Consider the following 26438-nt stretch of genomic DNA (forward strand, 5'->3'; position numbering starts at 1 on the left):
TCTCTTCATGATGGCTTTGACCTTTTTTCAAACCCAGCTGGTGAGCGCCCTTCTTGATGTGGAAGATGCATCGTGACATTCTTGATCATTTCAGTCCCTCTCAGGCATCCGTAAAAGCCACCACAGTCCGTTGGATTGATTTGTGCGTAAGATTCCTTTGAAATAGCAAGGTGATCTGAGGCGTCTATCTTTTCTGGAGGAGGTACAGTATATATTCAAACAGACAGGCTAAGCTATTTATAGATCCTTATGTATTGTGTTGTGAGGGACAGGCTGAAGTCAACTTTAATGTTCTATTCCCCCTTCCCTCCTGTAGCTCCAAGTGTAGTTTCTCACTAGTACTGGGAACTTTTAACGTCCAAATCTCCAGTGATGTCAGTGTCCTTTTGATGTACTTTGCATAGAAACTAAAGCAGGAACAGGCTTCAGAGTAAGCTAACTAAAGAATCTTGGAGCTTTTATTCATCACTTTCCATTAGTGTGAACAGTAATCTCTGTCCTGTCAGATTTTGTTTAAAAGGATGTCCGCAGTTTAATAGAGATAAACATGTTTCTGGGTGTCTAATATTTCTTCTTGGTGGCTGAAAAGTTCATATGTGAGGGGAGTTCTGTTGGAGTGCAGGGGATTCTGTGTGCACCCCCACAAACACTACCCTAGTGATTATACTTTATTTTACTAGGGATCAAACTCAGGGGCAATCTACCACTGAGCTATATATCCCTAGCCCTTTTTGTATTTTTTATTTTGAGATAGGCAACTCCTAAGTTGCCCAGGTGGGACTTGAACTTGTCATCCTCCTGCCTCAGCCTCCTTCTGTGCTAGAGTTACAGTCTTGTGCCACCATGCCCAGCTACATAAGCTTTATGCTTGAACCAAAAGAACAGATTGGAACAGAAATTTTAGTTACAAACCTTGCATTTTCAGTGGTGAGTCCCGAGGGCCTCTCAACCACATCTGGTTGCATATCTTTGGTCAAAAGAAACCTGGGTACAGGAAGGACACACGGTGATCATAGCCACTCAGAAATTCCTAGAATGTGCTGCTTGTTCATTCCTGGTTAGCTGGAGAGGGTGACAGTCAGAGTGGCCAAAGCATTCTCCTTGAATTTCTTTTCACATTCACTCTGCTGCTGCTGCTCTGACTTTGGCTCTCACCCTGACTTGCAGGAGGGAAGGGATGACTGTTTATTGCTGTTGGTGACTGAAAATCTGTGGGCCGGGCTCCTTGAAGAAGCAGCTTACTGGGCTTGCTGTGTACTTTGCTCAGCCCCTTCTATTTCTTTTTGCTTTTTGACATATTGGAAGAAAACAAGCCTTGCCTTCTAAAATCATCTGCATTTTAAGAGACTGTCTTTTCTGTGTTTAGAATTTGGAAGTGTCAGGTGTTCTTTTTTTCATTCAGTGTTTGAAAATTGAATCTATACCACCCTGAATGTGCCCGATCTCGTCTGAAAATTGGGTGTACATATTGTCTTTGGAGTACAGACTCCTAAATGGAAGAGACTATAAGAAAGTTAGTGCCATTGCTTTTGCTTGGACATGCATTGCTTTCTTTTAGTTTGAGAAGTAATCAGAGATGTGCCTGTTTTCATGTTTAGCCAATTCTTGGTTCTTCGATCATAATAGATTGCACAGCTCCAAAACCCGTGAGCAGATTGTGTCTTCCGTTCAAGTTGCTTATAGACACTGCAACTAACATGCTTTGACAGGGAGGGGCGCTGTGCAGGAGCGCTGTGGTGAAGCCTTTTGCATCAGCTGTGGTGGCAGGACTTCTGAGGGGCTGGCTTTGAGGATACACTGGCCACCAAGAGACTCAACAGCAGGGAGACCCTCTTGTGTGTTTTGGTGCCAGTGGACACCCAACTGTCTCAGGGCCTCCCGCCTGGTAATCCAATGCAGGAGTATGTACAAAGATTGGGGGACCCAAAGAGGAGAAGGCTGGGGAAATGGGAGGGAGAGGTCAGAGCTGCATCAGTATCAGCCTAGGTGCAGAAGAAAGCTGAGGCACCTGGGCAGTCACCTGGTTGCCAGGCAACCACTAACTGTGTTGGCTTGGGACTGAGCATCAGTTACTCCCTACAGATTCTCTTTGGAACTGGGTACTGTGTTCTTTCCTCAGACCAGCCCAGCCTGGCTTCTGCTGATCCTGCCTCCAGAAGGAAATGTCTTTTTTGTTTGAAGCAAATATATTATCAGTTTGAACTTCTGAGGATATGCACGTGCAGTCCAGAGAAGGTTTCAGAAGTTTCAGGCTTCTGTTGTTGGTTGTTTTGCTCTAAGGGAGGAAGGATAGTAGAAGGTGGTTGACATCTGAATAATAGAAATCAGGTGTCCTGAAGGAAATGGTGCATATGCCATGTCTCAAGTTCATTTCCTCCTGTGTTAAAGGGTAAAGAACTTTAGGTGTAATTCCATGCCTTTGAGGTTGTTAGCTCTCTGTTAACGTGTGAGGCGAGTGGCAGATTGAAGCTTTTCTGTATTGATAATCAGGCACTGTCTTCTGTTGGAATCACAGATGTCAGGATTATGTCATTCATGAATGAGCACCCCCTAGTGGCTACGTAGTGCCCCTGGTTCTAGAAGAATTTTCCTTGCCTTCCGCTTCCTGTCCCTGACTTAATTAAGCACCTACTTTACAGTAGTTGAATGTGTGTAGCATAAGTCTATATTTCTTTACTACTGTGTGGAAAGGAGCCAAAAGCATTGCTAACAATACAAAGAAGTGGTTCTGTGACTACATCAGGTGAGAATAAATCTTCCATCTCAGGCACATTTTAGTTAGTCTACTGGATGTAACTGAAAACATTTTATAACTAAATGTTTAGCCAGCCAACTGATTGATTAAAGTGGGAGGATTGTATTATTGGTAGTAGTAGGCAAGTCTTCTGTTAACTTCCACCCATAAATAAACAAGCTTTAGGAAAAGATAAGATCTTCTCGGATACTTCCCTAGCCACAGTTGTGTTTGTCTTTCTTATGTAAAAGATTGATAAAGTTCGTCTGCTGCTGCCTATGTAGCTTTACTGTGCTTTTATATGGTTCAAATATTACATATTCACTCACCACAGTCTTTGAGTGAAATCAGGTACTTAATGTTTTGGTTTGATACTTTAGTTTTCCTGGTCAGTTCAACCAGTCAGTTGTTGAATGTGTGGCAACCATCGAGTTGGGTCACTGCATGGGAACCACCAGGGCATCTTGTTCCAATGCAGGTTCTGATCCTAGAGGTCAGTGTCAGGCCTGAGACCCTGCTGGTCCCAGGACCTTAAGCTGAGTCACAAACTGCTGAGTGACGCAGGGGAAGGAAGTCACATTCTGCTTCCTCAAGTGTGGAATGATCTGAAAAGGGACTTGGACACGTACACAGACAGTTATGGTAGAAGATATAAAGTGAGGAAAATGTATAATAAAGGTAAAAACATGCTTCTGGGTGAGAGACAGAAGTGGGAAAATCGGGAAAATTTCCTCAGAGTAGGGGATTTTGTGCTTTGTTTTGTTTTTTGGTTGGTGACACTGGGTCTCTATGTAGTTCAGGTTGGCCTTAAATCACTATGTAATCCAGGCTGGCCTCAAGCTCATGGCAATCCTCCTGTCTCAGCCTCCTGAGTGAATGCTGGCATTGCAAATGTGCACCGCCATGCCCAGCTGTGGCTTGGAATTGGACTTTAGTTTGCATCGTTTGGGATGGGGAGGTGTCATGATCAGGGCTGATGAGATAAAAGACACATTCTGGAAAGTGAAGCGTGAACAGGGAGTTGCCTCTTTGCCTATGACAGGGAGAAACAGGAGACAGAGTCAGAAAGCAAGTGGATGCATGGTCTGTGCTCAGGTGGTCCAGCCTGGGAACTCTGGACTTAAACAAGAGTCTTTGAAAGGAGAAAGTAGATTAGAACTGCAGTTCAGGAGGATGAGTTTGGTGTGTGTGTGTGTGTGCGTGTGTGTGTGTGTAAGGGACAGAGTCAGGTGAGCAGTGACATCTGTTTCAAGAAAAGAAGTAAGAGGGCCAGTTAACATGAATCACATTTGCAGTGGGGAAAATAATGAATAAAATGACACACAGAGGGAAGGATCAGAACCCCTGATATACAACCTGGAAGTGTGTGTGTCTTTGATTTCTAGCTGGCCATTTGTCTATCATCCATCTTTCTATCCATCCATCCATCTGTCCATCCATCTGTCCATCCTTCCTTCCTTATATCCATCCATCTGTTGGTTTAGTACCAGTTTAACTATACTATGTTGTATGATGCTATCCAGACTTGTTGATATGCCCTTTGCCTGCTTTGGAGAGAAGAAAGAGTTAACAGGAGTACTAGGGGAAAAGTGCTTCCTCTCATGGCCAAGTTCGAGGGTTTTGAGTCCTCATGAGACCCACTGGACTACAGATCTTCAAGGAGAGTCCACTGGAACAAATAACAATGGTCACTTCACGTCTTTGACCTGGGAACTGCAGGGTGGTTTACCAACATTAATTCATCAAGTCTCCTAACACTTCTGGAGTAGGCATTAATACTTTCTAATTCATCATGTGTATGGATTCTGTGTTTCCCAGAAAACTTAAATGTCCTGGCTACCATTAAATGTACAGTGAGTAGACGAATTAAAGCAAAGGTCATCCTTTCTGAACTACTGCTTGGCGTCATCATCTACCCAAGGGTGTCTTATTTTATGGAAATTTTAAAGGGAGAGTTCAGAGGAGGCAGGAGCCTTGCTTATGCAAAAGGATTACATACAGTCCTCTGAGAGGAAAATCACCAGAGTCCCAAAAATGACCATTTTCTTCAAAATACGTCTTTCATTTGGTTTCAGTTGTCCATGAAATGAGCAAGCAAGTGATGGAGTTGAAAGGATGGGTACCTGGTTTCTGTCCCCTAAACCATGAGTCACACACAGCATGTGAACAAACAAGAACAAAGCACCAGAGAATAGGCGAACTCCTGTGCTATCTTAGAAATATTTCTCATTTTTCCGGGCTTAAGTTATCTTCCCTTCCTGTGTAACTAAGGGTATAGTAAACCCCATTGCCAAGATATTCTGTGAATTCCCTGCCAAAATTGAGCTTATCTCAGTCTGGGCCTGGGAGTTGGTGAGGTCCCACAGATGAAAAGAAACGTTACAAAAAAGGATTGTTTCTTATGGGAGGAAGTGGGATTGTACACTTTTCACTGGAACATCATTTCCTTTTCCTTGCGTAGTGGAGGCTTTGGGAGAAAGCAGAGATTTCAGTCACTCATTTAGGCTGTTACCGAAGTGACAGAAAAACTACACCTTTAAAAAATAGAAGTATTGAGCCAGACAGTGTGGAATGTGCCTATAATCCCAGCTATGCAGAAGGCTGAGGCAGGAGGATTGCTTGAGTCCACAAGTTCAAGACCAACTGGGGCAACATAGCAAGACCCTATTTCAAAAAACTAGAATAAAAATTAGGAGCATCACCTTATACATATGTATGTGGATATTCCTAGTTATCTTTGTGCTGAGGTTCTCCTCTGTTTTCCTTACACGTGGTCTCCTGAGCATGCTTTTGGAAGGGGAGCCTCCTCACCGTGTCTAAAGGTCTGTTCTACCATAGTACAGTATTTTTGGAAATTTAAGTACTCTGTAAATAGTCAACTGCAGTTTTCCAAGGGACAAAGTCTGCTTTTTCAGCAAGTCTGGCTCCTGTTCATATTAAATCCCCCTTCGTTTTTATTGCAAGGGGAAATCTCATTGCTGTATTTAACTTCCTATTTTAGGGAGCTGCCAGTGCACCTACCCTCCCAAACGGAACCTGTCTGCTGCCTTCCCTTGTTAACTCTTTAAGCTTTGGGGTGTCAACGTGACTGAAGGACAGAATACACAAACCAGTACTAATGCCAAGGCCAGCACCCACATGCCAGCCTTTTCATGTTGTTTATTTATCTCTTGGTAAAAGAAGTGGTGTGTTGTGAGCTGCTTAGGTTGACAAGTGATAGGAGTCCCTGCTTGATGGAGAAGGTTGATGCTGAAGCCACTACCATGCCGCCTTTTTCAGGCTGGGACTTGAGTGGCTCCCACCCCAGTGTGTGAGTGTCTGGCTGAGCACACCTGAGCACAGAACTTTAGATTGGAGCTGGCTGAGAGTGGCCCAGGTCCCTTAGGTGCTGTGAAGTTGAAAGCAGTAGCTGTGATCCCGGTGAGAAAACAGAACAAGAGCTTAGGCTGCAAAAGCAGGAAGAGAAGAACCGAGCAGGGCAGGAGGTGGGCTCTTCTGCCTCTGGAGCAACACCCCCACCACCACAGCCATGCCGAAGGGACCGGCAAGTGCTGTGACTCAACGCTTTCCCCCACGAGGACTCTTGAATGCTGGTGCAGGAAGGCTGTCAGGAATAGCTTGCACTTGGCTTTTTTTCCTTTCACCCTGAGTAATTTTACACATGGGAACCTGAGGCTCAGAGCAATGGAGAGACTTTTGGAGCACGCACTTTGCACCAAATGCAGACCTGGGGTCTAGGTCACCTGCTTCCCACTACCGGCCTCCTTGCCTTCACCAGAAGAACTTGCCGCCCTTTAAGGGTCTCTTTCTCCTTTACTTTATATTTGTGTACATGTGAGATTGGACATACAATCACACGAGAATGTTTTAAATTACAAACTATTCTGTACTTATGTGACCTGTGTACCAGCTTTCTCTGTTTCTTTGATTTCTTTGGGGCCATTGATAAAATGGACAATAGATTTGATGATTGGTTTCCTGAGGCAGGATGGAGGGAGTGCTACCATACAATCTCTTGGGTTCCAAAATGTTAGAACAGCAAGTCATGTGGATATCGTTCTATAAGCTACCTGCGTGTTATGGACAGACTATTTTATATACAGGCTCTGTTCAGTCAAAGGCGTGCTTTCTGAGGAGCCTAAGCGGTCCCAGGAATGAAAGCTTACTCCTGACAATCTGTGTGACAAGGAATCAACTGCAATTTAGGAATATGATCAAGGGAATTCATTTTAAGTATCCCAAACTGCGAGCTAGTTGCCAAGTTAGTAGGCAGGCATTTCACTGGCCATGTGTCTCACCCACATTTACCACAGTTCTCGCTAAAGAACGTCCCAGGAGTGGATGAGAGACACGAGGTGTGCAGCAGGTGGGGGCCAGAGGGAAGTGAAAACCCTGGTAATCTACACCCTAGCTGTTAAACTACATTATTCAGACTATTTTAAAAAATGTATTTATGTGCAAGAGTCTTGATTTTGGAAAATGGAGAGCTCTAGGGGTGGATGGTAGTAAGAGCTGCACAACACTTCATGCCCCTGAACTGCACATTAAAATGAGAAAGAGGGAAATATTTATGTTGTGTGTATTTTACCACAATTTTAAAAAGCATGAAATATACATGCATATTTATAAAAGTTTTCTACTGATTTGAAGACAACAGTTCAAGTCATATCATCCACCCACCCACCTTCCATCCATACATTGTCATTCATTCATGCATGCATTCAGCAAATATCTCTGAAGCCTGTATGACATGCTACAGATAGAACTATATGTACTAAAAGCTGGAGTACAACTTTACGATGTACTTTCTATCCCTGAGTTGCTCCCAGGTTAGGTTAGATGAGAGCTATATAAACAATGAATACCACCCAGCATGGTGGGTCAGACATGAAATATGTGGAATTAATATGGTGTCTAGCTGTGCAGAGTATGAAATGTCTTGGCATTCAGCAAGTAGAAGAGAAACACAAAAGGATCCCCTGCTGAAGGATAGCATGGACTCAGGCCCGGGAACTAACATCATGGTGTGTGCAGTGTGTGCAGTAAATAGCGCTCTCTTGTTGCTCACATGTTACAAATCCTCTGGCATGGCTTGTGCATAAAGGAGCATAAACCATGTGAAGTAATGAAGATTCCTCAGATCAGTGATGATCATGCCACATTCTCCAGTGGCCTAAGGATCCTTTGGTGCCCCCTGCCAACCTCAAGATCTGATCTCAGAATACTTAGTGGTGGTGGATGAGAAGAGGGGGAACCAATGGGTCAGACAGCCTCAATAGCCTCAATGTTACATCTATTTCTTATGGAAGATTTTATTTAAAGGCAGGATTCTGGCTTTCAAAAAACCCATATAATTAAAACATACAAACCACTGTTGGTGATGAGGGATCATCAAGAATTATTAGAATGGGTGACAATTAGATGTGAGATCTGAACATCGATATTGTGCATTCAAAGTGATGAATATGTTTTATCCACTTCAGAAACTCACCAAGTGGTACTTTGCACATGAGAAGCATTCAAGGAAATATTCAATTAGGATCATTTGAAGAATGTGCCTTAGGGACATTTAAGCAAACTGTTGTCATAAGAGTCAACTTCAATAGCAGATTGGCTGGTAACCCAAAAGGAATTTGTAGGAATATAAAGTATATAACTCTCTTCACAGTTTTTTCTTTTTTCTTACTTAAATTTGGATTGCATTGCTTACTTTTGTCTGAGTTTTCTGTTTTTGAAACCTTAGGTCTTATAATTTGATGTCTTGGACCTGGTTGACAACTCTGATTCTATATGTAGGTTGAAAGTTGGTGAAAAAATAACAGTTAATTGTACTTTTTTAATGTTCAAAATGATATTCTGGGCAAGTTGTGTTTCTGTATGGACGAAAGCCAGAATCCTACTGTTTTTCAATTTGTTTAAATGCAACAGCTTAGACAACATATGTACATGTTCAGTTGAAGATAAAGGATATCATTATTTTTAGCCTATTACAAAGAAAACCACATTTTCCCTTAAATGTCTTGATAAAAAGTAATTTGAACACAATTTTTACACAAATGATTTTCAAGATTGGCTGTCAGGTATATTTTTTAAGTAGCACTTTGTTGAGAACCAATGAGACTTTGCAAATTTAGATATATTCTGAGCCTGAAATGTGGTTGAAGATGTCAGTTTTTAAACAGCACTTTGAAAAGTAGTTAACTTAAAAGTACAGCAATTCAGAGCACACTGAGAATGCTTTTGAAGAGTAAAGTCTTGATACACTAGAAAAAAAGTTGACAGATTCACTACAATTAGGAGACAAGCAGGTACAAGTGCCACTTGTGAAAACTTTTCTCCTCTAACCAACTTCTGATACTGGTCCTAAGTAAACATCCAGGAAATCCTTACTCCTTGCTCCTAAGTCTACTGCACAGAAATTCTTCCACCTTCCTTAGAATACTGTGACATAGACAGACATAATGTTGCAACCCTCTCCTCTCTCCTTGTTTCAGGAAAAAAGTGTCATAACTATGAAAAACGGAAGGACTGAAATGTGTTTTCCCTTAAACTGTGTGTGTGTGTGTGTGTGTGTGTGCAAGCACAAAGATCTACAAGTCTGAGTTCACCAACTTGAAAGAGGAGTGACCTGAAACCCACTTTTCAGTGCCTACCACCATTACTGATATGTTTCATCCATTCCAACTTTATCATACCATGGTGTATGCTTGTTAAAGTACCCTGGCCTTTGGCTGGCAGACAGTATTTTAGGGGGAACTTGTGTCTTCTCTCTTATATGACCCTGAATATTTTAAGTATTGGGGATTTTTCTTGTATAGCCTTTGGTTTTGCCATTTTCTGGTTCAGCTTTGTAATCATATCTAGATATCAGAATGATTCATAAATGATACTTTCCTCTGGCTTTGCTATTCCCATACCACATTAAAAGTATTTCATGACCTGTTACCAGTTTTATCACATGCTGGAAAGAGTTACTACCCCATCATAGGTTAAATGCATTACATATATTTTTTGGCATAGGGCATTTTCACTTTGCAGTGGATTTATTAGGACATAACCCCATTTTAATTTGAGGCACATCTGTAAGTTCCCTGGCCCTGTTCCACAAGATAGGTGCCAGATGGGAGATGTGGAGCTGCTGTTCTCTTGTAGGTCTTAGCACCAACCTGTATGCCCACACTGATAAGAGTGGCCCTTTGGATATTACAGAGAGGCACCATAAGTAGTACACACTTTGGTGCTGGAAGAATTCTGTTCCAATCCACTCTGTGCCACTTCCAGGTTTTGTGATCTGGGGCTCATGCTTAATCGATCTTGGAGTTTGTTACCTCATGTGTTATGGGAATAATAAACCTAGTTTCACAGGGCTGTTGGGCAAGTTGGATGAGAAATTCAAGTTTTGTGAGTTTCAATCTGATTTTATAAGACTTTTAAAACCAAAGAATGTGCCTCTCTAGCTGCCTGCAGGTGCTCCTAGGGTACAAGAAGCGGGCTACCTTTGACAGAGAGAGAAGTTGCAACTTCCGACAACTGACTTGAGGGGAGTGTTTCCATGCTGTGCCCCAGTTAGTCTTCCTTGGGGAGCTTCCCAAATCCTATTACCTGGGCTGCACCTCACACCAGTGAGGATCTCTGTGGGTGGAAAGAGCATTTTCTAAAGCTCCTCAAGGGACCACAATGTGCGACCAAGTTTGAGAACTGATGCTCTAAGGGGATTTGAAATTCTCCTGCTCTTGCCCTGGCTGAATAGAAGAAGCCCACAATTCTGCAGCCTACATTTGTTTTTGCTTAAACAGAGACTTAGACATTGTGCAGGAAGGACGTTATTCCTGTTGGTCACACAAGCTTTAGGATGAATTAGTTTATTAAGTTCTCTGCAAATAGCTGATATGTATTAATACGTGAGTGTTAGACTGGCAAAGAGAGCAGAGGTCTCTAGGTATCCGAGGGCAGGGCAGTTCACCAGCAGGGAATAAACAGAGAAACAAAAGGAAACTTAAAGCATAGAAAACCCCACAAGTTCAAGCTACCATAATTGCTGTTTCTGAAAGTTAGTCCTTGTACCTGAGTGCAGGTTGGCTGCTTAGAAAGCTCAGGATTACGGCTCTGGTAGGTCACAATTCTTGAAGATTTGGTGTAGCTTCAAATTGTGCAATGAGGAAAAAACCCTTTAAATATTCATTGTGTGCTGAGCAGTACAACCAAAGCCATTTTAAGTTAATTTGCCAAATTTTATAGATATAAAATGTGTATATATATATATATATATATATACACACACACAAACATACATGTCATTCATATATATATATATATATATATATGTCATTCATATATATAAAGGTTTTTGAAGACAAAGTACTTAAGTTACTCTACTCAAAATCTCTTACCTCTTCTCAACAAAAGATGCTCAGACCGCTAGGACAGGATACATGGTACATATGCAAAAGGAAAGTTAGATTCTTACTGCACACACAACATATACAAAAAATTAAAATGGATCAATAACCTAAATGTAAGAGCTAAAGCTAGTTTTTAAATACTGGAAAGAACACATGGGAATAAATTTTCATGACCTTGATTTTGGCAGTGAATTCCTAGGTATGACACCAAAAACACAAGTAACAAAAGAGAAAATAGATCAACTGATTCATAAAAACTTATGAATCAAAGGATATTATCATAGTCAAAAGACAACCCACAGAATAGGAGAAATCATGTTTCTGATAAAGGTGTAGTTTCTGCTGTGTGTGAAGAACTCCTACAACTCAAAAACAGAAAGATAAACAACCCAGCTTAAAAATGAGCAAAGACCTCAAGTAGATGTTTCTCCTAACAGACAGATTGCCCAGAAGTACATGAAAAGATGCTCAGATATTATTCAGGATGATTAATATCAGAACCACTATGAGATGTTACTTCACATTCCTAAGGATGACCACAGTGAATAGAAGGAAAGAAAAAGGGAAGGAAGGAGAGAGGGAGGGAAAGAGAAAAGGGAACAATGTTGGCAAGGATGTAGAGAAACTGGAGTCTTCGTACCTTGATGGTTCAATGAATATAATATCATACAGCCAGTATGGAAGACATTTTGGCAATTCCTCAGGTAGTTACATATAGTTACCTTATGTTCCAGCATTTCCACTCCTAGGTATGTACCCAAAAAAATTGGAAACAGCTTCCAAACAAAAATGTGCATATGCATGTTCATAGCAGTACTATCCATAATAGCCCCCCAAAAATGTAACCAACCCAAAAGTCCATCAATCGACAGTAATAGGGCAAGTCCATATAACGGTGTATTATTCAGCCAAAACCAGAATACAGTACTGTTACATACCAAATTATGGGTGGGCCTTGAAAACATTATGCCCAGAAAAAATAGCCCATCACAAAAGGCCAGGTAGGGTTCGATTCACTGAATATGTAATGCCCAGAACAGGCAAATCTATGGTGACAGAAGGCAGATTAGTCATAACTAGCGTAAGAGGAGGGGGGCAGAGCATGGCTGTTGATGGGTCTGGGGTGTCTATGGGGCGTGATGAAAATCCTTGGGGATTAGTAGTGCTGGTGTACCACATTGTAAACAGACTACAAGTTACTGAATTTTACCCTTGAAAAATGGTTAAAATGATGAATTTGATGTTATATGAATTTTGACCCCATTAAAGGGTAACTCTGACTTCATTTTTTCTTTAATGCTGCACGTGTAGCCTCAAGCCAGTCAGTGAGCCAATACCGCGGCAGCGGATCTTGTCCCATCACTTAGCCTTTGGGGTTCCCTGTTCTTGCGGTGTCAGACTTTTTGCAGAATCCCCTGCACTTCCTCACCAACGGCTTCCACTCATCAGTCCACTTCCCTACCACACCTGACCTAGAAAACAGCCTTCCTACAAACACAGCCGCCGCTGCCTCGTGCTGACCACAGGGGTTTCCAGAGATTGAAATTAAAGGTCTGGTTTCCAGGTGGCCCTTGCACCTGGCTGGCCTCACGCATCCATTGCCAGTCAAATCTTAGAAACAGGAGGAAGAGGCTATGCACCTTTTCCCGACAGGCACAGGCAGCTTCTGCAAACTCGGTACAGTGAAAAAGTCTCAGGTACAGAAATGTAAAGGCGTGTGAGAAGGTGGACCGCGGGTCCTAACAGGCTTTAAGTGCTTTGTAGCCGTGGGAAATGATACTCAGCTCAGATCGCGCTGAAGGTGGATCTTGGAGCCAGCAGAGGAGCCTAAAAGCAGAAGGAAGCTGTATTAATCATGCTAATTTTCATTTTCACTTTTTTTTCTTCTCTTTCTGCTGGGGTCAGCAGGAATGAGAATCTTTTTTTTTTCTTTTTAGATCAGTCTTATTATGATTATGATTATACTGAAAGACCTGCATGAGGGGAACGCTGCAATCTGAATTAAAAATAGCATTTTCTGTCCTCCCACACACAACACTCCAGTGCTCTGAATGCCTTTTATAAATGCACACTTTCTGCCTGGCTGGATAAAAGAAGCTGTCACTTCATTTCCATAACGAAGTCATTCCCAGGAGAATTCCATTGTTTTAGCAATAGAATTTTTGTAAAAGGCCTCTTATTTTGCCTGAAAAAGGTAACAAAAATGAACTTTTGAGAGCTTGTTCGACATAACAATTAAGGAGTGAGAGATTTTCTCCTTTTTTGATATGTTAGCAGTTGTAAGTGTGAGAATCCCCAGAGCTGTGATATTAGGCAAAACCCCTAAAAGTGGAAGATGAAGGAAGGAAAGAAAAACCCTATTATTCTTTTTTTCCTAATGCAAACAAGTGCTATATGTTACTGCTTGAGACTGTATATTCTGAAGCCAAGGGCCAAGTGTGTTACTGACTCTAAGGGTTTTAAAATACTTTTAAAGAGATGTAGAAAACCTGTACAATGTTCATTGTAGAAAGAGATCTCCTGGGGTTTTTAATGAAAAACAATCATCAGGTGTTTTAATTGAGTTTCTGGCTCCTGAAGATAAATTACAGCTGTATCTTGCCCGGACCTTTTACTAAGAAAATACCAGTTGATATTTCTCTTTATTTGAGAGTAAAACATTGTAACAAGCGGAATACAAGGATTTCCTCTGTAGTGTGACCTGTAATGGGCTCCAGATGGCACGTGGGCGTGTACTCACACTGAACCCCCTTCCCTGTCCTCCACACTATGAATCTTTGCTCCAAATATGGTATCAAGTTGTCAACTCTACATTCATTGAAAGGAAGGATAATTGCATTTCTTAGTACCTACCTGGCACCAAGCAACCCACATCAAAGACTATCTGCCTTTGGTGTTTCAACAGGTAACCCCTAGATTTAAGGCCAGGTGGTGTTCCTGTTACTTGGTGTGCATAGTTGAGACCATTGAAATCTTGGTTTTAAGCAAGAATCATTTTCTTTAAGCCTCCTCCAAATGGAGAGACGTTTTGAATAGCTCCTTTGTCTTGCACTAAGTCTGTTCCGATTGCATCAGAAAGTTGTAAGATTTAAGCAAGGAAGCTGCTACCTGGGGTAGGATAGAGAAATGTTCACATGGGATCATATTTGTTGGCTTTTAATTTAATAAAACAAGTAGACGAGAAGGCAAATGAGGTGGACGGTGCTTTTATGTTTCCAGTTGCTACAAACATTATGCAAAATTTGAGTACTTAAAAACGGCCACTGATTTTGAGTTTTGGAAGATAATTCTGTGAGTTTTAAATTGTAATCATGTGACAGTACTCTTACTTTGAAAGCATGATTTGAGACTCTTGCTGTAGCCATACTTTTGCATGGTAATATGTTAGAAAGGGAAGTTGCGGCTTTGATAAGATGCTTCAAGCGCTGTGTTTTTACTGCTTTTGGTGAATAGTTACTTCTATTTGTTCACAGGGGAAGGCAAGCGGCATATGTAGAGTCAGTCTTGGCATTTTATCTCTACTCCCTGCTTTTCAGAGTCAGGCCAAACAAAACTGTTGAGGATACTCTCCTGTAACTCCTAAGATCAGAACAAAAATAGAATGAGAGGAAAATATTTAACTCTTCCTTACAAATTTTATGAATTTTACTCTTAAAAAAATGCAGCAGAAATTGAGAGAAGCTTAAAAGTCAGAGGACTGGACTCCACGCCTAGCTTCTCACAGACCTTCACTGCTTCTGACTTATAAATGCTTTACAAATTATTAAAAGATGAGACGTAAGCGTCAAGCCTTCTGCATTTTTACCAAGCACTTCTGCAACAGCCAAACTAAACACAGACCTTTTCGAGCAGGCAGGAATAAAACTCGCCTCCAGGGAGAACGTGTGCAGTGACTCACAGCAGCCCGACAGGCGATGTGCAGCCCAGGGGGTGGGTTACCACAGCGGTCTCCACTTCCTGATCAGATCTCGCTATGCCCTGGGCCACGGCGCCTTCTGATGGGATTCTACAGTCCCCATGGGCCCCCAAGTAGTTCAACAAAGAAAGTCAGGAAGAAATTGTCCCTAAGGAGCCAAACCACTTTAAAATAACTTCCTGGAGACTTTCTGCAGTCCTTCAGGTTAGGATTAGGTGTGCTGCACACCTGTCTATTCAACATATGTTTTATTTTTATTTGATTCCTGGTAGGGGAAATGCTTTCTCTGGATGCATAATTATATTCACGGCACACTTTGTGCTGGACCAATCAGGAGACATAACCTATGTGCACACATGCACACCTGGAGGAGCTCTATCTGCACAGATGAAGCCTTACCTTTATGTGATAAGCCATGGTAATAACAGAAAACAGTGGCATGGATCACCATGAAATAATGTTTTTAAATGTTTGATCATAGGAATTCATTCAGTATATTTATCTCTCTGATTAAGTGTTCTTTGGGCAGGTATTAATTTTAGGTTTTATTCCCTGAACACAAAACCAGTTAGTCATCTATAGAAAATGTCCCCAGTACACCCTAGAAATCCAAGGACTGATGGTTTGGAAGAAGTTTTACAATGGATCATTCACACAGTTCATCAGCTGTTGGTTAGTTGAATGGGAGGTGGAATCAGAGAATAAATCTGATCCTTCATGATGCCTGGAGTGTTGGCCTTCATTCCCCCTTGGCCTCCCTCCAGTTCTTCTTGAAAGCTCTGAATTTCTAATTCCTTTCCTTGGGGAAGAAGAGCTTTTGCTCCTGGTGACTGTCATACAGTAGTAGACTCTTCTTTGTGAGCCACCAGCTCTGTGGCCTGCTGAGTGTGCTCGGAGGAATATATTTCCCAACTCTGCCATTCCTAACAGCCCTGGTGGAGTCAGAGTAGCTTTAGACCTGAGTTTGAAAGCAAAGCTCTTGCAGAACATTTGAGCCATTTCCTTCTGCGTTAGTTACTTTTCTCTCATTGCTGAGACAAAATACCTGACACCCAAAATTAAGAGAGGGAAGGTTTGTAGGCTCACAGTTTGTAGAGGTTTCAGTTCATAACTGGCTGGCTCCAAGGCAAGGTGGATGGCAGATAGGCATTGTAAAGGAGGTACAGTTCATGGTGGGCAGAAGGTAGCAAAGCAAGCAAAGGACAAGATAAGCACGTTTCTGTCCCCTATATTGTATCCAGGCTACTGGGATTAGGGTGCTGTTAAACCAATCAGTGGACTCATCTAGTAATCACTCATCCTTAATCCTAGCGCCCTTAATCCTAGCATTGCACCATGAATCAGTCACACACTCTAGATTCAGCCTCTGAAAAAGCTCTATGTATGACTCTATGAAGCTTTGGAGGGAATTGTAGACACAGACCATAACACCTTGTGCGCTGATTTTTCTCCAGCTCACCCAGAGGTGCGTTCTCACATTTGGTAACCACAGAGGAAGAGGATTAAGCATATTTCAGTGTGAAAGTAAAATACCACCTTGTCAGGCAAGAATTTATAAATGAAGGGGCCAGGGATATAGTTCAGTGGCACGGTGCCTGCATGGCAAGCATGAGGTCCTGAGTTCAATTCTCGGTTCCAAAAGAAAAAAAACAATTATCAATGGGTTACCATCTCCAAAAGAAGACACACACAGACCTTACCTATCTTCATGGAGTTCGCCGCAGTCTGTGTGGGGAGATGACGCCTATTTTAGGATAAGGAATAGAATGATGAGTACCTTACAGAAAAGGAATAAAAGCTGTGGGAGTTCACGTGCCAAAAAATGTTTAAAGCCCCACAGTAGATAATGTTGTAGCATAAGTGGATGCAGGGAAGAGTCATTGGGAAGTGGGACTTGAGCTTGCCTGAGGAGGGATGGCCTGATTGGTGATGAGTGGAATAAAAACGTGGACGCTCAGACAGGAAGTGAGAAGCTCAGTGTGATCAGACCAGTGTGAAAGACGGGAGAAGAAAATGAAGTTGGTCGAACAGGCACATTTGGACCTGACTGCAAAGGTCTTCTACATCAGAGGAGGAATTTAGAAGATCCGGTAAATCATAGGAACCAAGGCCTGGAGAAGTTGTATTATCTAATCGCTACCTTAGGAAGTTTGAGCCAATGGAGATGACTCACATGGTTTGGGGAGCGAAGGCCAAAGGCCAGAAAACCAGCTTGCAGGCTGCAGTGAGAGGAACGGCGTCTGCACTTGCTTTGTGGCAATGAGAATAGAGCGGATGCGGGATGAATAGGATGCGACAACTCAGGAAGTGGGAGAGAAAAGTGTAGGGGAAGACAGCAATACTTTTGGCATGAATTGGAAATTCAAGAGAAAGTGATTTGGGGGGAAGATGGGAAGCTTTGAAGCACATAATTTATTTATGCTACGTATATTCAGGAGCTTGTTGGAGGAGACTCCAGGGCCTAAGGTAGAGATTTAAGAACTGTGTGTAATCAAAAGATCTTTTTATAGAAAGAGAAGAGAACTGAACCTATAGCCAGGAGGAGTTACAGGAAAAAGGAAAACAAAAGGAAGAGGAGGGGCGGAGTGGTAAGAGGAACTCCCAGAGGATACCATCTCAGAGAAATCAAAAGTTGTTAGCTATTTTGGCTGTAATAGGCCAATAAAATTCACAATGACTCAAGCCAAAAAACAAATAAACAAACAAAATTTGATGTAACACATGTATATGGATTTTTTTGTTACTGCATGACAGTTTATCACAAATCATGACTTAAAACAACACCCACTTATTTCACACTTTCCACTTAGTTGGGTTCTCTGTTCTGAGGTGCAGAAGGCTGATTACAGAGTTCCCTGGGCTGCATTTTTATCTGGAGCTGCTGGTCTTTTTTTTTTTTTTTATAATATGAGGATGCACATTTACTTTGTTTGTTTTACAGAGAAAAAAATGACAAAATAACAACAAAGATAAAAACAAAACACAAAAACAATAAAAACGATACAGGATTTCAAAACAAGGTGATAGGAATTAACAATGGTTGTTATATTACATATTGTTATCATCAGTGAAGTTGCTCAGATTACCAGATGTAAGAAAGCAAGATTAATCAAACAATTAAAGAGAATAAAAAGTAATAAAAAACAAACATTAGAAATGATACAGAGCTTCACTAAACGAGATGGTAGGAATTCAACAGTGGTTGTTATATTGCATATTGTTGTCTTCAAATTAGTTGTTCAGGTTATCAGATATAAGCATGCAAAATGGTGAAAAAAGAAATGTAAGCATTAACTGTTCCTTTCAATAAACCAATAGACATCAGCAGTACAATTATCCCAGCTATCCTTGTATATACATATACATTTTTCCTCTTCTTTCTTTTCTCTTTTACCTCGTCCCGGTTTTTCCTTCCCTTTGAGCAATTTCTTGCCCTTTCACAATGTCTATTGTACCTTTTGGGTTTTGTTTACTCTTTCAGGTTCTTACACTAGGGAAACAATACAATGTTAAGCTCCTGGTCCTTTGCAAGTCCACATGGTTATTTGTATTCTATTCCTTGCAGTTGTCACACTCGCTGAGGCCGCTGTTTCATTACTGACTGCAAACTTGGCAACATTCTCAGCTTCTGGAACCTACCTCACTTCCTTGCCAGGTGGCTTGGCTCCCTCCCACTATGCCTCGACATGGTTTCAATCTCCTTCCCAGTAGAGTCCAGCCCTTTCAAGGGCTCTTCTGATTAGGTCAGGCCCACAACTATAAGTTCTCTATTTTTAGATCACCTGGCTTGGGACATTGTTTATATCTCCAAAAATCCCTTCACAGAAACACCACCTGGATTCATGTGCCCTTGAATAACTGAGAGGATGTGTGTGTGTGTATTCCAGCATCAATCGACTGACTGGTCAGCCTTGGGGACCACCTTAGTAAAAGCTGCAGGGATAAATCTCACTTTGGGCATGGCTGGTCCAAGGGACCTCAGCATCAGGACTCTGTCTTTTGGCATTGCTCTCTACCACAGAATGCAGAGCTTCACTCTTTCCAAGGTGGTGAAAACAGCTCTAGGTAGTATCATGTGTAACTGTTCATTAGGTGAGGATACCGCCTCCCTCTTGATTCCGGCATCTGCGAGAAGCCTTTGATTGGCTTGCCTTTGGTACGTGCCTCCCTGGAAAACCAGTCACTCTGTCTAGGGGGATAATTGTATTTTGTTTGGGCAGACCTGGGTCCTGTGCTCCCCTTTTGAGCCAAAGTAGGAAGTCATCCCAACCCAAATAACAAAGAAAATGGAGAAGAGGTCATTTCAGAAAGATGCTTCTCAGGCAAAAATGGTAGTCTACTAAACAGCAGAGAAAGAAAATTGAAAGAATGGTTGGTAAACTGTATTGAGTATAAGAGGAGTTGGTTAGTTTGAGGGCTTCAGGAAAGGTCAGCTGCATTTAGAAGGCAGGAAACTGTCCTGACCTTCACTAAAAAGTAATGGTAGATATCAAATGCCAAGGTTTTATTTCAGTTGTACAAGTTCCAGTACCCAGCTTTGAATATTATGCCTTCACCTGCTTGTTGGTGAATGGGAGAAAGGTAACAGTCGCTTGGAAACCTATAAGCGCATGGAGAAGGTGCTCCAGGGGTGGCAGTGACGGGGGATATTCAGAAGCCAAGGAGAACTTTTTAGTACATAGGAAAAGAAGCAGAGAGAGGAGGCAGAACGGACCCCATAGGACCTGGAGCCAGTAGGAGGAGAACGGTTGAAAAGCTCAAGTGGAGTGACCACAAAAAGTTTCTCCCAGATTTTACATGTATACAGCATGGGGTGGGTTGTTTGCTGGGTCCTTGGTCATTTCTTTGGAATAGACAGGTATCCTTCCTTCCTTCCAGTGTGCCAGTGAGGTGTGTTTAAAGATTTCTCGCCTCTTGGCTGCATAGTTGACAAGAAAGACCCTTAGAGCACAGGTGCTCATAGTATGGAGCCTAGATTAGCACCATCAGCATCACCTGGGAATCACAGGGAAAACAAGTTCTTGGGCCCATGCCTGACTTTCCAAATCACAAATCTATGGTTTCACGAGATTCCCAGGTGTTTCTGATGCCAGTTCAAGCGTAAGAACCACCCCATCTCGCCTTCATGGAGAAGGGAGCTTTCTGTGATTGTGGTTTTGGAAAAACAGTGTGAATCGGAGCTCATAGCTCCCACGATGAAGCAGTAGAGAGGGTGTGTTAGTCATGAGAGGAAAGAGCAACCATGCAGAAGCCCCTGATAACTGAAAATGGACTGGCTTGGAGGATTAGAAGAGAGAGGGTGAACTTGTAATTCGTTCTCCAGCTTGGGAAGATCTTTCATTTGGACAAGAGGCGTCATGAGAGCTCCAAGTCCCGGAGAATGGAGAAAGGTGAGAGGGGCTTAAACTATAGCTGCTCAGGAGAGATTCCTATGCCATAAGGATTAAGTCCTAGAACGGGTTTGGATATGGCTCGCTTAATTTAAATTCAGGCTCTTCCACAAGATACTGCTAGGTGCTTACAAAACAAGGGCATAGCAAGATTTCTTTCATCAAGGAGCTTATAAACTTTTTGAGCTTTCAAGACTGAAGTTCAGTGAAGTATAAAGAGACAGCATAACAGAGTGCTGAATTGAAGGAGACCAAGGTCAAAAGCAGTAGAGGCTGTAAAAGTAGTGCAAGCAGTCAGAAGATTGGCATTTGTGTCATTTTCTTTTCTGGATGGAGGATGAAACGTGGCAGCCTGGCATCATTTCCTGGTTTGGGACAAGTTGGCCACATGAAGTCCTTTTGAGCACTCTCTCTTCTCTCAGTGTGCTAAGGTTTGTCAAAACTACTAGGTCAGAGTCACAGTTTGTAGTCTGAGACTTTGCACTTGGAGTATTATTAATATGTTTGTTTGCATGAGACTTGGAGGAGAAATGATGTGTTATCCTGGGCATCTTCAGTGGAAAGAGACTCGAACAGAAGCTTGGCAGATACATTGCAGACAGACTTTCAGGCTTGCTCCATTCATGAGGAGAACATGAATGAGCCTGCCTGAGGATGCCTTGGTTTTGTAGGATGAAGAATGCAAATTACTGATTTTCCGTAGTGGAAGAATTAAATTGAGCCAGATCTGGGATGAGAGGGAACAAGAAAACACTTCATATGAACACAGATTTTCCATTACTTTTTATTTCTTTGCATCATGCTGCTCATCTGGGTAAGTAAACAGATCCCTAAACCAAGAACCAAGAGAGAAGGTTGGTAGGCACCATTAAAGTTGGGCATAAATACTGCAGGAAAGAAATAACAAATATCCCAGTGGCCAAGGGGTAGCCAGACATTTGGAACCTAAACCAAGGTACTATTTCTTTTTTGCAAAAGTTTACATGTAATGTGAGCTGTTTTGAGTGGGTTTTCTTAAGTCCAGCTGTGGCAGACAGGTGTCCAAGAGCTTCCTTTCATTCTCCTGTGATAATGGGTACCTGGGGCTGCCTTAGAAAGCAGGGTCTTCTTCCTTGTTGCATGGAGGACAATACCTGCATTGAATGGCGATACCCAGGCAGAAGCTACTAGTGCTTGTTGCTAGATGGCTGAGCAATCAGAAGGATTCTTATGGCAAGATATTGAAGACCATTCTCCTGCTTCTTTTTTGATCTGGGAGACGCTGCTGAAATGATCCCCCTCCCTGCCCAAAAATGGAACAACAGAAATTAGTTGTAGATCTGACCAACTGATGTACTGGCTGTTTCCTTGGAAACTTGATACTAACTGCTACCTTTCACTGCCCCACTTGATTGTTACTTTTGTAAGAGAGACCTAGAGCCCCACCTTACAAAATAAGGTGGCCCTGTTAGGATTCTAAATCACAGTGTTTATTTTTCCTTTGTTCTACCTATCTGGTTTTCAACTGTCATACGTAGACTGAAAATTATACGCAGTGATTTTTTTTTTAAGTACTGGGGATGGAACCCAAGAAGCATTGAGCTATAGCCTGTCCAGTGGTAGCGAGCCTATGGCCCATGTACCGCAGCTGGCTATTTGTTAACATCGAAAGCTCTAAAAGGGTCTATCTTAGTCATCGCTACCTTACTCCTTTCAAATTTTGAGACAGGGTCTCGCTGTGGTGCCCATTACTGTCTTGAAACTTGTTGAACTTGTTCCTCGTGCCTCAGCTTTCTGAGTTAGTTGGGATTACAGACATGTGCCACTACGCTGGGCCATAAATCTTTAATGTCTGTGCCTCTTGATTCAAGGAGCCCCTCAAGAGCAGGATCCCTCACTTATAGTCATGGTTATGTCCCCCAGCTGAACAATGAAATTGGTGGATGTAGGAGTGCTAAGTAAAATTTTTTCCAATGAATGAGTTAATTAATAAGAAAGCACATGGTAAACTGGATTCACTATAAAATGATGATTAAATATACCAAAAGCAGGCACCTCCTTCAGTCCTAATTTTGTCTTTTTTAAAATTGCTTTATTTTGAGCCACACTTACCAGTGTTTTACTAATTCCATAAGATTTGATGTAACTCACTCTTAACTATTTTTTTTGAGATGGGGGCACGTTTTTCTCATGGCAATATTACTTGGCACACCCACAACGCTGATGCCACAACTCCTACCTGTGTTCAATGAATGGATGCTCATGATTTTGAAAGGAACACCTGACTAGCACTTGCAGCTGATTTAGACAGGAAGCAGATAGGGTCCTGGTGCAGCACCTGAATTCTGTGTCTTTCCTCATTCCCCAAAACCACTCTCATAATTCCTGACCCTCAGATGCGCTCTTCAAGGGTACACAAGTCAGAATCCCTTGATGATACTGTGACAGCTATTGCTGGGTTTGTCGTAAGGAGGGGAAGTGAAAAATCAAACCAAGCTATGGAAAATATTCATGATGAGACTATGAATAGGTCTTTTCATTAAAAGCAACCAACAAACCATAATCCAGTCCTTTTCCAAGGAGGCTTCGGTGTGCCACCTCTGTATGAGTGTTGTCGTTGGTGGGTGGGAATGGCAACCAGCCAAGTGGAAAATTTCACAGCCCAGCAAACATTCAGCTCACGAAACACCGCCAGCCTACAATCTGAAGGAGCTGTATGGCAGGTGCCAAATACCCACGCTCCTGCCGGGCCGCTGGTACCTACCTTATACACCCTCTCTTCTCCCTTAGCTTCCTGCTCCCTACCTTCCCTTCCTTTCTCCCGGAAATTTCAAATGTCTTGGTTCGATTCTGTTTCCCACCCCCTGCCCAGCCACAGCGGGCCAGGAAGACCTCTGGGAGCCCCAGGAGAACTGCTTACTGGTGCCTCACCAGAGCTGGCTTTATATTCTGGCTCTGAGCTCGTAACAGGCTTATGGCCACTAATAATACTCTGCATTTACATAGTGCCTGCCTTCTCGGGAACTGTGAGTACTTTGTAAAAGTGATCTCATTGATCAACCCAGTGAGGTATACAAATGGCAAAAGGTGCTAGTCCTCATTCCCTTTTGCAGAATGTGAAATCAAGTAGCTTAGCTTTTTGTTTTTGTGGAGCTGGGGTAGAACCCTGGGCCTCATGCATGGGTTATTTTGCACCATACCGCTGTGCTACACCTCCAGCCCTTGGTGGCTTGAGGCTATTCTGCAACTTTTCATCTCAGCCTGAATTAGTATCTGAAGTCTCCCAGAATTGGCTTCAATTTTATGGAGAAGGGGAGAAAAAGGGAAAGAAAAAAAGCAAGCAAGCAAGCAAGCAAGCAGATTGTGCCACATCCCCTGGGGCAAGAGCAAAAAATACTGAATTTCATTTTCAGGACCGGATACTGAGTTGAGGAATGGTCTTGGGTGAATTATCAGTCTAAATGATCATTGACTTCCTTTGAGCTAAGGGATGTGATCATGCATTTATTTATTTATTTTTCTGTTCCCATGCTAGGTATTTCTTACCTGTCAGTGAAAAGAAGGAAGAATACATCTGAGCCCAGGCGTCCTACAGCTTCTGTGAAAAGTCTCCATGGTGAACTATAGGCCGAGGCTCCCTGGGAACGGTGTGCAGTGAATGTTGTAAGTTAGCAGCATCTGCAGGGGCTTGTCTCGTGCAGATTTGTGAATCACTGGATGCAGCCAAGCCGGGGTGATGAAGGGGTATTAGCGCAAGCTCTAGGTGATCATCCAATTAATTCCTTTTCTTAGAAGCGGTTCTGTTTTTATTTGCCGTGAGCTTGCCTTTCTCAGCTTCTGCAGAGCTCTGCTTGTTATCTACCTCTGGGATAAAAGACTGAAATATACTCTTTCTACTGGCTCTTAGAGATGGGGCTATAGCCCCAGTAGCAAGTGTAGAACAGGCTCTTTAGATGGGGCTATTGCCGTTCTTTTAGGCAGATGAATAGGTTGAGGATTAGCACTGACATTTCTACTCAGATGTTCTTTATGTGAAGTTTTAAACTGGAACAGCATGGTTGTGTGTTTTATTTTTATTTTTTTTCCTGATGTTCAAGATCTTGAGGTATGGAAACATTCACAGTTATTTTGGGTGCTTCACTTATTCAAAATTAGCCAATTAAGTAACTATCTTTTATCAGGTCACGATAAACCTCAGGCACGAGGTTGGGATTTTGAGATTTGTCAAGTTAGTAGAGCTGCAGGCTTGCGGATGGTTCATGAGAAGCTTTAGTGTCATGTAACTGACATGATGATCAAGTATGAGCCTTAAGGAGATTGGTTGCTGTTAAACTTGTGGGTTTTATGAGCTGTGCTACTTCTTGGAGATTTTTGCTTGGTTGCTGGATTGTGTTTTGAAAAAAACTTCTGATGAATCTTGGCCAAGAAAGATGTAGCTACAGGAAACCTAGTGTGACCAGTGAACACCCCTGAGAAAAAGAAAATAATATTCCGTTCAAATTTTAGAAGATGAAGGGCCAGCTTCAACTAGGTGGTGTGTGTGTATGTATGTGTGTGTGTGTGTGTGTGTGTGTGTGTGTGTCTATTCAATATGGGTATATAAAGTTTTGACTTAATTCAATGAGAGTACTTTTCCAGTTGTTTACCACTTAGTTTTTTCCAGTTGTCCAAAAGATTTAAAAGATGTAATACATATCAGGAAAGAAAAAGACTGGCATTGAAAAGAGAATTTTCCACTGAATTTTTATTTCCTGGATTTTAAAACAGTTTGTACCAAAATATGCACTTGTATCTATATTGCCTGCAGGTAACATGGTAATATTGAAATGAACTTATTAAATGCAAAATTTGTAACTGCCTCATATCACACAGTGGGAGATGCTCGTATTTTAATGTATTTCCATTCTGAACATTTGACCACTTTGGTTCTAAAATGCACAGCTCCTGAAATCAGTAGTCTTAAATTTCATTGCTGGTCTTATCATAAGGTCAAGTATATTCACAACATTGGACAAATCACGAATGCCCCAAAAGTGGTATTTTGTTAGTCTGTGGATTGCTGGGTACACCTGTTTCCAAGCGGCTAACAGTTTGGCTTGGCAGCCCTGTAAGGGGCAGAATATTGTGTGGGCGCTTTAATTCTTACCCAAAATGATCTCTTCCTGTAAAACTTGTCACTCTCAAGAAATAATTTGGGGCCTTATTGGATTGAGATGTTGGGGTGTTCTGCTGGAAAAACTATTCCTAATCAGGTAACTGTTAGAAGAGTGATGTATTTTAAGGTAGTTTCATCCTGAAAAGCTAGTGTCATACAGGAAAATGTTTCAGGTTCAGGCACAGCTACTCTAATCAACAAAGTTTTCATTTCACATCTGCTGGTAGAGGTTTTTTTAATGGTTGCTTTGAAATGTCCATGTCTGATCTCAGAGGTTAAGTGAAGTTTTCGGAATTTCTGAAGTGTGAACTTAAAGATGCCACATGGCAGACTTAAAGTAACTATAAAATCCTTCTGGAAGTGGAGTGTACTGAGAGAAAGGAAGAAAATACCAAATTCCAGTGGACTTGGTAAGCACATTAAGGACTCCAAAATGGCTTTGCTTGAGATGGGAGGGAGCTTCCCAGTTTTCTTAGTAGCCTGTAGTATCAGCCACTTCTTGTGATCCTGGCACAATTTTACAACAGAGTTTACCCTGGTTTTAGTGTCTTGGTGCTTCAAACCTGGTGCTGCAGAGCGGCAGTGTAATAGGGAAGGCAGCAACTTTTACAGAATGTGTGTTTGCACGTAGATGGCGTGGGTGTGCGGGTGTGGGTGAGTGAGCGTATGAGTAATGATTGTAGCAGCCACGGGGATGAGCGGTTCTGTCCTCGGCAGGCACCCCGAGCTCGTTACTCATTGCATTTACTCCTCTGCTTCTTATTAACTGCCTCTTGGATCTGTCACCATCTTTCTAACAGATGGCCTTTGCCCCTCAATGTCTAAGAATGGCTCTAAGAAGTGCTAGCTTGTACAAGAAAGG

General features: G+C 42.1%; 1 protein-coding gene across 8 annotated transcripts in view; it reads left to right on the top strand.

The window, feature by feature from the left end:
* Atxn1 (ataxin 1) overlaps positions 1-26438 on the top strand; it is a 399577-nt gene that overhangs the window by 222361 nt on the left and 150778 nt on the right. For 6 of the 8 annotated variants that reach the window (XM_013503812.1, XM_013503811.1, XM_013503816.1 and 3 more), the window contains one exon: positions 23957-24084. The exons of 1 other annotated variant lie outside the window; for it this stretch is intronic. The gene's annotated coding sequence lies outside the window, so the exon portion shown is untranslated. Of the gene's footprint in view, positions 1-21113; positions 21133-23956; positions 24085-26438 lie in introns of those variants that run through there. One more of the 8 variants, XR_001231022.1, reaches the window with a different exon arrangement.

Source organism: Chinchilla lanigera, unplaced genomic scaffold (genome assembly GCF_000276665.1).
Source record: "Chinchilla lanigera isolate Chin_1 unplaced genomic scaffold, ChiLan1.0 scaffold00082, whole genome shotgun sequence".
NCBI lineage: Eukaryota > Metazoa > Chordata > Mammalia > Rodentia > Chinchillidae > Chinchilla > Chinchilla lanigera.